Genomic DNA, 9,569 nt, shown 5'->3' on the forward strand with positions numbered 1-9,569 from the left:
CATCAGTGAACATTCATCAACTTAACTGCCTGCTTCTAATCACAGCTGCCTCTTTGCCTAGAAATTGAGCCCTACCAACAAAACACAAATTTTAAGATAAAGCAAGTTTTAGAGTGGTTGTACTTTTCCCAAATCATATTGGCTCTGGATCATTTCCAGGTCTATCTTAAAGGAGAATTCAATGTTGCAAAGAGCAACAGCTAATTGGATGCATGATTCACAATGGCTCCATGCTTGCCCATATTCCTGGTCTCAGAAAGCCCTCTTTAGGAAAGCCTTCAGGGTGGAGTCTCTCAGTGGAGGAAACCACAACTGATGTGGTTTCCTAGCGGAGGTGCTACTCCTCCCATCTCTCCAACCATCTTTCTAAGTAGGACCAAAGGATCAGTGTCTTCAAAGAATAGACAGTTGGCCTTGTGTGTGGAGGGCCACAGCTGCGTGACAGATGTGGTTGGGTAACATTTTTGTAGGTTTTACCATGCTGGCTTATGGAGCTATTCTAAGACTGAGAATAGATTTCAGAGAACATCATCCCCCATTTACCCTGAATCCAACAAAATAAAGACATTTTAATGTATTTTTAGTAAGCTCAAGCAACTATTTACAAAGGCAGACAAAGCCGGCTTTAAGCAAAAGTATGAAGCCTTATAACTTTGTCCTCTGTGCCACTCTGACCCCCCCAATCTCAGGCCCCTCTCTTTCTGAGTCTGGGTTCCTTCTCTTCCCATTACTGCTTGCCTCACATTCTCATTCAGCCTTGGTCTCTCCTGACTAGAGGCACAGACTTAAACTCTGGCTCTGCCACTGGCTGGGTTTGGTCTGGTGAGCAGCCAGGACCAAGCACCACTACTGCAGAGGCTCCCTCTCTGTGGACTTCTCTTCAGTCTCCAAGTCTGTTCCAGCTTCCCCAATCATAGTATGAATTGTGTCCCCCAAAAATATCTGTCAACTTGGCTAGACCATGATTCCCAGTATCGTGCAATTGTCCACCATTTTGTCATCTCATGTGATTTTCCTATGTGTTATAAATCCTATCTCTATGAGGTTAATGAGGTGGGATTAGCAGCAGTTGTGATAATGAGGCAGGATTCAATCTACAAGATTACCTTTGTCTTCAGTCAATCTCTTTTGAGATATAAAAGAGAGAAGCAAGCAGAGAGATAGGTGGATCTCATACCATGAAGAAAGCAGCACTGGGAGCAGAGTGTGTCCTTTAGACCCGGGGTTCCTGCACCGAGAAGCTCCTAGACCAGGGGAAGATGTATGACAAGGACCTTCCTCCAGAGCCGACAGAGAGAGAAAGCCTTCCCCTGAAGCTGGCACCCTGGAAATTCGGACTTTTAGCCTCCTGGACTGTTAGAGAATAAATTTCTATTTGTTAAAGCCATCCACTGGTGGTATTTCTCTTATAGCAACACTAAATAACTAAGACACCCAATCTAGAGAGTCCCTTCCCATGACAGTGGCAACTACTGTAGCTACTTTTCCATTTCCTTCTCTTCTTTCACTGCTCAACTGGCATCTCGCTTTCTTCAGCACCTGGTTGTACTCAAACCCCCTGGGTTCCATCCCACCATTTGTATTTTTTCCTATTTGATTCCCATGCCATGTTTACCAAGCACCAGTGTGTTGTGAGGGCTTTGGAGAATCAGGCTAAGGAGTCTGGATGTCATCGAGTAAAGAACAACAATAAACCAATGAGTAATCTTTAGCAAGGAAGGACATAATTGGATCTGTGTTTTAGGCAGGTGTTTTATTAAAGATGGATGATAAGAAGCCTTGTTGATTTTATTGACAATGTTTTTATTTTTCAAGTATCAAAAAAAAAAGAGAGAGAGAGAATCCTTCCTGAAATTTTGCCTAGGGAAGGAGTGAGGTAAGACTTTTGAAACACCATAGTCCTTAAGCATCTAGCCTTATATTTTTCACTCTGCAATCAAAAGGAATAAGAAACCAGTGGGTGTTTTTTATTTATTTTATTTTGTTTTGGTCTGGAAAAGATTAATTGCATGCAAAGTACTGCATTGGCTGTTGTGATCTTCTCCCCAGTATAACCCTTAGAGAGACTCCAAGAATTTAGGCATAACTCTAAGAGCTGGGAATTTGAGCAGGGGCATAATGTTTTTAGCTTCAAAGAGTAGATTCTGGCCCTAGTAGAAGAGAAGCTGGTGGGGCGGGGGTTGACAAAGGGAAACTGCAGCAGATTTTTCTCATCTAGCAAGTTGAAGAGCTGCCACCATAAACAGGGTGTGACCACCATCTTTCACAAGCCGTTGGAAGAAGCCACAATGCCTTGTGGGCCTGTAAAATGCACACTTCCTTCTGTGCCTTGCCTGTCCCCTGCTCCAGGCACACAAATAGCCTTCTCTTTTCAAGTTGGATATTTGGTAAATCAAAAACAAAACACTCACACAAGAGGTATCTGGTCCTGGCCAAAAAGGTTTGCCTCAACTGGAAGAGATTATTTTTCTTTTAAACTCCTTGCAGACAGATTTTTTTGAAAGATGAGAACTATCAAGCAATTTTTTTTCATTGCCACTCATTTTTCATGTCTTATGGGGTGGTGAGGTATAGAGAGGAGCCCTCGGGTAAGGAAAAAGGCCAAGTGCTCCGTTACTAACCAAAATGTTGATGGCCTCTATCCATCCAGGGGCACCTCAGAAAAGCTGTGGAGCATAGTTCTATTTGGCAACATATGTGGTAGCCATTCACTAGTCAGAATCAACTCAACAACAACTGGTTTGGATTTTTTGTTTGTTTGAGTTATAGAGGACAGAACACAGGCTTCGGATTCTGGAAGACCTTAGTACAAATTACAGCTTTGTCATAAGCTGTCTGTGTGACATTTGGCAAGCTTCTTCTCCAAAATTCCACTTTCCCAACTGAAAATGTATTTAAGAATGCCTTCGTTTTGGTGTTGCTGTGAGGATATTGGGAAACCCTGGTGGCATAGTGGTTAAGTGCTACAGCTGCTAACCAAGAGGTGAGCAGTTCAAATCTGCCAGGCGCTCCTTGGAAACTCTCTTGGACAGTTCTACTCTGTTCTATAGGGTCACTATGAGTCGGAATCGACTTGATGGCAGTGAGTTTGGGTTTGGTGAGGATATTATGAAATAAAGTATGCAAAAGGCCCAATCCATACAACTAGAAATGTTAGTACCTGTCTGTTCCCTTTCCCCTTTCTCTGTATCTCACAGAATCATGGAATCTCAAGATTTTGTTTAAGGAACTCATAAGGTCAAGTAATTCAGATTCACTTTTAAACCTTAAACCCCTTTCACAAAGTCACTGTGAAGTGTACATCCAAAAGGAATCCTTGATTGGACATGTTCTGCAAAATATCTAGTGCTTTACAAAGGTAACTTTTGTTATCTGAAATAGTCAGATATTTTGAAGCCAAGAACCAGTCTTGGCTTTCATTGCCTACAGGGATATATTATTGGAACTTGACCAGGGAGGGTCAGGAATGTAATGGAAGCAGGGCCAATGGAAATCAACTCCACCCAACCAAAGTTGGCTTCCTTTTTATCCTTGAGCACAGGCAGCGAGCCAAGCTGCTCACAGGTGCTCTCTGGGACATGCCACACTCTATCACTAGCGAGGCCCAATGGTACCTGGGAAAGAACTGGCTTTATTTTAAAGCCTCATCAAGTCTTTCCCAATTTAAAGTAGCTACATCCAAAACTTCTTTTGCTCTTCAGTCAAGACCCGTGGTCCAGCCGCTAGCAGAGATGGGTTTCATTCTTGCTCCAAGTGTCTGGTCTGAGCCATCTGACTGATGCCCAGAGTGTCAGGAATTGTAGGCGAGTCTTCCCTTTGTCCTTCCTAAGAATGGTTACTGATGAATCCTAGAAGCACAGAACTGGAAGTTAAAAAGACCCTTTAAAGTGGGGACGATGCAGCAGGCAAGGCACTGAGATAATTTCTTGCCACTGCTCCGGCTTTAACCAGAGGAGCTCAATTTCACCTGTTTCATGTTTTGGAATTTTTCAGAAGATTCTGTCTGTAAAAAATTTCTTCTATTTATAAATGGAAAGAAGGAAGGAAGAAAAGAAGGAAGGGAAGTAGACTAGAAAACACTGATCTAAACTAATCTCTTTACTGTACAGACAACATGTGAAAAAATTAAGATTGAGAGAGGCAAATATTTTTTCTCAAGGTTACACAGTGAAAAGGTGGGAGAAACAGTACTTGAATCTGCATTTTTAAACATGCAGCCGGGTGCTTTTTATGCCATTCTAGATTTACGGAAAGGAGCCCTGTTGGCACAATGGTTAAGTGCTTAGTTGCTAACTGAAAGATTGGCAGTTTGAACCCACCCAGAGGCTCCACGGGGGAAAAAACCTGATAATCTGCTCCCATAAAGATTTACAGCCTAAGAAACTCTATGAGACAGTTCCACTCTAGGATTGCTATGAGTTGGAATCGACCTTGAGGTGCACAATAGCAATAACAGACTTATGGTTGTGTGCATGTGTGAGTGATTGCAATACAAAAAAATTTTTTTTTTTTTAGTTTCCTGAGGTCTCTCTAGTCACCATTGAGACTCCAGGTCTTAGAATAAGACAGAGCAGAAACAGCTACTGTTGGAGAATGAGACATCTTAGCCTTGTTTCTGGCACCAGCCCACTGTATGGACAGCCACTACCTCTAATATTTAGTGTTTAGAAAAGGGAACAGACTCTGGAGTCAATGATTGGGGGTTAAAATTTTGGTTCGGTCACTTAATAACACTGTAAGCTTGGGCTGTTATAACTTCAATGAACTTCTTGTCTGTAATGTACATCTTTGGAGTTGTTATAAATTGAACTCATCCTGTAAATATTTAGTATCTACTATGTGCCAGCGAAGCCCTGGTGGAGTAGTGGTTAAGAGCCTGGCTGCTAATCAAAAGGTCAGCAGTATGAATCCATCAGCCGGTCCTTGGACACTCAATGAGGCAGTTCTACTCTGTCCTATAGTACTGCTCTGAGTTGGAATCCACTTGATGGCAATGGGTTTAAGATTGATTTTATGTGCCAGGAAATGTGCAAGGCACCAGTCAGTTGCTGTTGAGTCGATTTCAACTCATGATGACCCCGTGTGTGTCAGAGTATAACTGTGCTTCATAAGGTTTTCAGTGGCTGATTTTTTATTTTTAAAATAGATCACCAGGCCCTTCTTGCAAGGCATCTCTGGGTGGACTTGAACCTCCAACCTTTTGATTAACACTCGAGTGTGCTCTGTGCACCACCAGGGGACTCCACTACACAAGGCACAAACAACAACGACAAGGCAGTGAGGCTTTAATACCCTCCTACAGTTTCAGTAAAACAGAGAGATAGAACAAGTCCACCAACAAAAATAGAGTGTGCTAAGTGCTATAGAGTAAGCCAACATGTTGCTGTAAAGATCAACAATAACTTAAGTAAAAGGCATCGCACGTGGTCATGCAGTCATTAATATCAAGTGCAAGTACATGAGTCTGGGCTTAGGCAGCAGGTACAGTGGAGAGGAGACCTTGGATTAGGGACTCAGAGTTTTGAGTTAAATCCTGGCAGAGCTGATCGTTAGGTAATAAAAATTATTTCTTTTTTTCTCCAAAACTTGATGTAAGTTTTTGCATTTACTCCTCATAACCACCATATGAAGTAATTCTATTATTGCCTGTATTTTACAGTTGAAAGAAATCAAAAGGGAGATTCACGAGTGATACACCCGCTTGGCTAAGGCCACACAGCTAGTGAGTGATGACGCAAGGATTAGCAACTAGCTCTGCCTGATGTCAAAGTCCTGCTTTGAACGACAACAAATAAGGTGTTGTTGTTGTTGTTAGGTGCCCTGGAGTCAGTTCCGACTCATAGCAACCTGTAGGACAGAGTAGAACTGCCCCATAGGGTTTCAAAGGAGCAGCTAGTATACTCAAACTGCCGACCTTTTTGGTTAGCAGCTGAGCTCTTAACCACTATGCCACCCACAAAAACCCAGTGCCATTGAGTCGATTCCAACTCATAGGCTATGCCACCAGGGATCCACAAATAAGATAATGGGTGTGAAAATGCTTCATAAACTTAAAAACACTGTAAAAGTGTTTTTGTTAAAACTGCCTATGTTAAACTAACATTCTAGTGGGGAGAGACAGATAATCAACAATCAAGAAACAAATAAATCAATTAAATGGAATGCTAGAAGGTGATGTGTTATGAAAAATCTGAGCAGGGCTAAGGGAACAGAAGTCCAGTTCCATTTGGGGAAGGTTGAAATAAATTGAGAAGTTTGCAATAAAATATGAATATACATATGCAATTATTCATACAGCACACGCCAATATACGTGTGTGTGAAATAATTACACAAACATTCTTGCCATCTTTGCTTTTGAAGATCTTTTACAATTTTCCCCCTCACCATCCCTCCAAACTCAACTTCTATATCTTCTCTTAACCTCAATCAACCTGTGTTCTGCCATGCTGAAATTTTTGAGGTTCTTCAAACATTCTGCTCCCCTGTGCTTTTTTCAAATGCTTTCCCCTTCTTTAGTCTTCAGAACTCTGAACCAACCCCTTCCCAACCCTGACACACATCAAGTTTTCATCCTGGTAAACCCCTTATTATCTTTGGAATCCTCCTCAAAGACATCTCCCTGAAGTCTCCATCTGCTATGTTCAGGCTCCAGAACATTAGATAAACGCTTTTCTTCAGACAACTCACCCTGTGCTGTGATTTATCTGTTTTTCTGTGTGTTGCGTATATTAAGCTGAGTATTTTGAACTTTACAATAAGATTTTATTAACTTCTACATCATCACCAGTATCTGGCTCTGTCTGACACACTAGGTGCAAAGTCTTTGATCAGTTGATGGTGGTTTTGCACAATAAGCATTACTTCTCACAGTGTTAAATCTTGTTTTGTTTTTGTTCTAAGAGGAATATCAGTTTTCCACAGCTCTATATGCTTCATTCCACTGCTTGGAGAAGAAAAAAACAAAAAAAACAACTTGACCCCATAAAACCAGATCTGAAACAAACTGTGATGACAAGAAACACACAATTGCTGCTCCACGCTTTGCACTTTGTGATATATGTCTTTCTTAAAAAAAAAAAAAGAAAAAAGAATGTGTAGTCTAAATCTGAATGGATCAATAATTCAATTCAATGCTTAGAGGAATTTTTTTAAAAGGGTTACTTAGTCTAAGTACCATTAATAACTTCCTTTGGTGATTTTTGATGGCATAGCGGTTAAGAGTTCAGCTGCTAACCAGAAGGTCGGGAGTTCAAATCCACCAGGCACTCCTTGGGAACTCTGTGGGGGCAGTTCTACTCTGTCCCATAGGGTTGTTATGAGTTGGAATCAACTCGACAGCAGTGGGTTTTTGGTTTGGTTGGTGATGGTGGTGAAGCTGACAGTGAAGGTGATAATGAAATGACAATATGAAAATGCTAAACTGTCTATTCTCCAGTCAGTTACCTTTGGCATAAACAGATGCATCAAATCAGGGTAACAACATTCTCTATGAAAGACCCAGTAATGCTGTAGAGGGGAATTCTGCATCAGAGGCAGGACATTTGCATTCCAGTGTCTCTTCTGACTCTGGGAGTTTATGATTCTATGACAGAACAAAATGTTTTCTTCACCTGGATTTTCATTGGCCCAGGAATCTCTTTTGGGGGCTCTGAAGGCAGCAGAGAGTTGAGACATGGCTGTGGGAAAGAATATCAGCATAATGACCAATTTCATCCTCCTGGGATTTTCAGAGAAGCCCAAGCTACAGATTGTCCTCTTTGTGCTGTTTCTGGGGATCTACCTCATGACCCTGACTTGGAACCTGGGCCTCATTGTCCTTATCAGGATGCAGTCACACCTCCACACCCCCATGTATTTCTCCCTTGGTAACTTGTCCTTGGTTGATATCTCATACACCTCCTCCATAACCCCTAAGATACTCTATGACTTCTTCAAGGAACGGAAGACCATCTCCTTTGTGGGCTGTGCTGCCCAGTTTTTCATCTTCATTGGAATGGGAGGCACGGAGTGCTGTCTCCTGGTGGCTATGGCGTATGATTGTTATGCTGCAATCTCAAACCCTCTGCTCTACACAGCCCTCATGTCACCCTCCCTCTGTCTGGGGATGGCCATTACAGCATACACTGGAGGATTCCTCTCCGGATTGGTCCAAACCAGCTCCATATTCCAGCTTCATTTCTGTGGACCATGAGTCATCAACCACTTTTTCTGTGACCTGCCACCCTTACTGAACTTGTCTTGTTCTAGTACCTTCCTCAGCCAGGTGGTGAACTTTCTTGTAGTGTGTGCAGTTGGTGGGACATCAGCTCTTATTGTTCTGGTTTCCTATGGCTACATCATTGCTGTTGTTATGAAGATCCATTCACCCCAGGGGCAGGCAAAGGCATTCAACACCTGTGCTTCTCATTTGACCACAGTGATTCTCTTCTTTGGCTCTGGCCTCTTCTCATATCTTCATTCCAGTACTGGCCACTCACAGGACCAAGATAAGGTGGTGTTCATGTTCTATGGAGCTGTGATTCCCATGCTGAACCCCATCATATACAGTCTGCGAAATAAGGAAATCAAAGAGACATTGAAAAAACTCAAGGAGAGGAAGAAGCAGATGTCCTTTCTGTGTCTTCTATTCCCTTGAATTGAAAAAAAAAAAAAAAACACTTACAGGTTTGCAATATCTAAAATAGGCATGACTATAAGTGGCTTACAGAAGCGTCATAAATTAAACCATTTTGAATAAAATCCTCAACCCACATGTCTACTGTACAATTAGTGCTCAATAAAAGCTTGTTTTCTTCTCTTAACTTTTCTTGTCATAGACTTATAGGATTTCAATTCTGGTCATTTGCAATAGAAAATAAATATGCTTTTCCATGAAAATTCTTGGTTGTAGGACATCAGGGGTTGGGTCCAGGATACCATGTCTTTACAGCTAGCTAGGACATGGCACCAGAACCATGTTCTTCATTACAGAATCTTTATAATATAACCCTGCTCACACCAATCTATTTGTCATCACCCAGAACAAATTTTCTGTTCTACTTGCCTTGGATTCTTAGCTATCCAAGGGTTGGTACTGACCAGAAAGGCTGACTCTCAGGAAGCTGAGAGCCTTACCTGAGTTGGGTTCCATAATAGTTACTCAAAGTGGCCGGAGTCAAGAAAGCCATAGAGTGGCTTTAAACTAGGTCTGAGAAGACCAAGGGTCACATCTGCAGAGTCATCAAGTCCACCAGCGCCGGAAATGGGAGCCAAAACCAGAGGATCAAAAGCTGTGAAGTCGCAACAAGTAAAGAACAGGAGTAAGGGCGAGTGATAAGTCCTGAAAGAGAGTCAAATGCCATGAGGTTAATGTTCATTGCTGAAACATCCTGGTGACTGAATGGGACAATCTGGTTTACAGAACAGCATCAGGGAAGAGAGCCTTCCTTGGCAGCTATGCTTCATATCTGTCCTCTAGAACAGTTCTTACTTTTGGCCTTATATGGACACTTGACTCACTGTCTTCAGCCCAACCCCAAGGTGATGTTACTTCATGTTTCTCCGGAATTTGACCACAGCCTGTCCCAG

General features: G+C 42.1%; 1 pseudogene; it reads left to right on the plus strand.

Annotated features, from left to right (window-relative positions):
• Positions 1 to 7,228: 7,228 nt before the first annotated feature.
• LOC100674868 (olfactory receptor 5A1-like) lies at positions 7,229 to 8,670 on the plus strand (annotated as a pseudogene).
• Positions 8,671 to 9,569: the final 899 nt, after the last annotated feature.

This window comes from Loxodonta africana, chromosome 7 (assembly GCF_030014295.1).
Source record: "Loxodonta africana isolate mLoxAfr1 chromosome 7, mLoxAfr1.hap2, whole genome shotgun sequence".
NCBI classification, from domain to species: domain Eukaryota; kingdom Metazoa; phylum Chordata; class Mammalia; order Proboscidea; family Elephantidae; genus Loxodonta; species Loxodonta africana.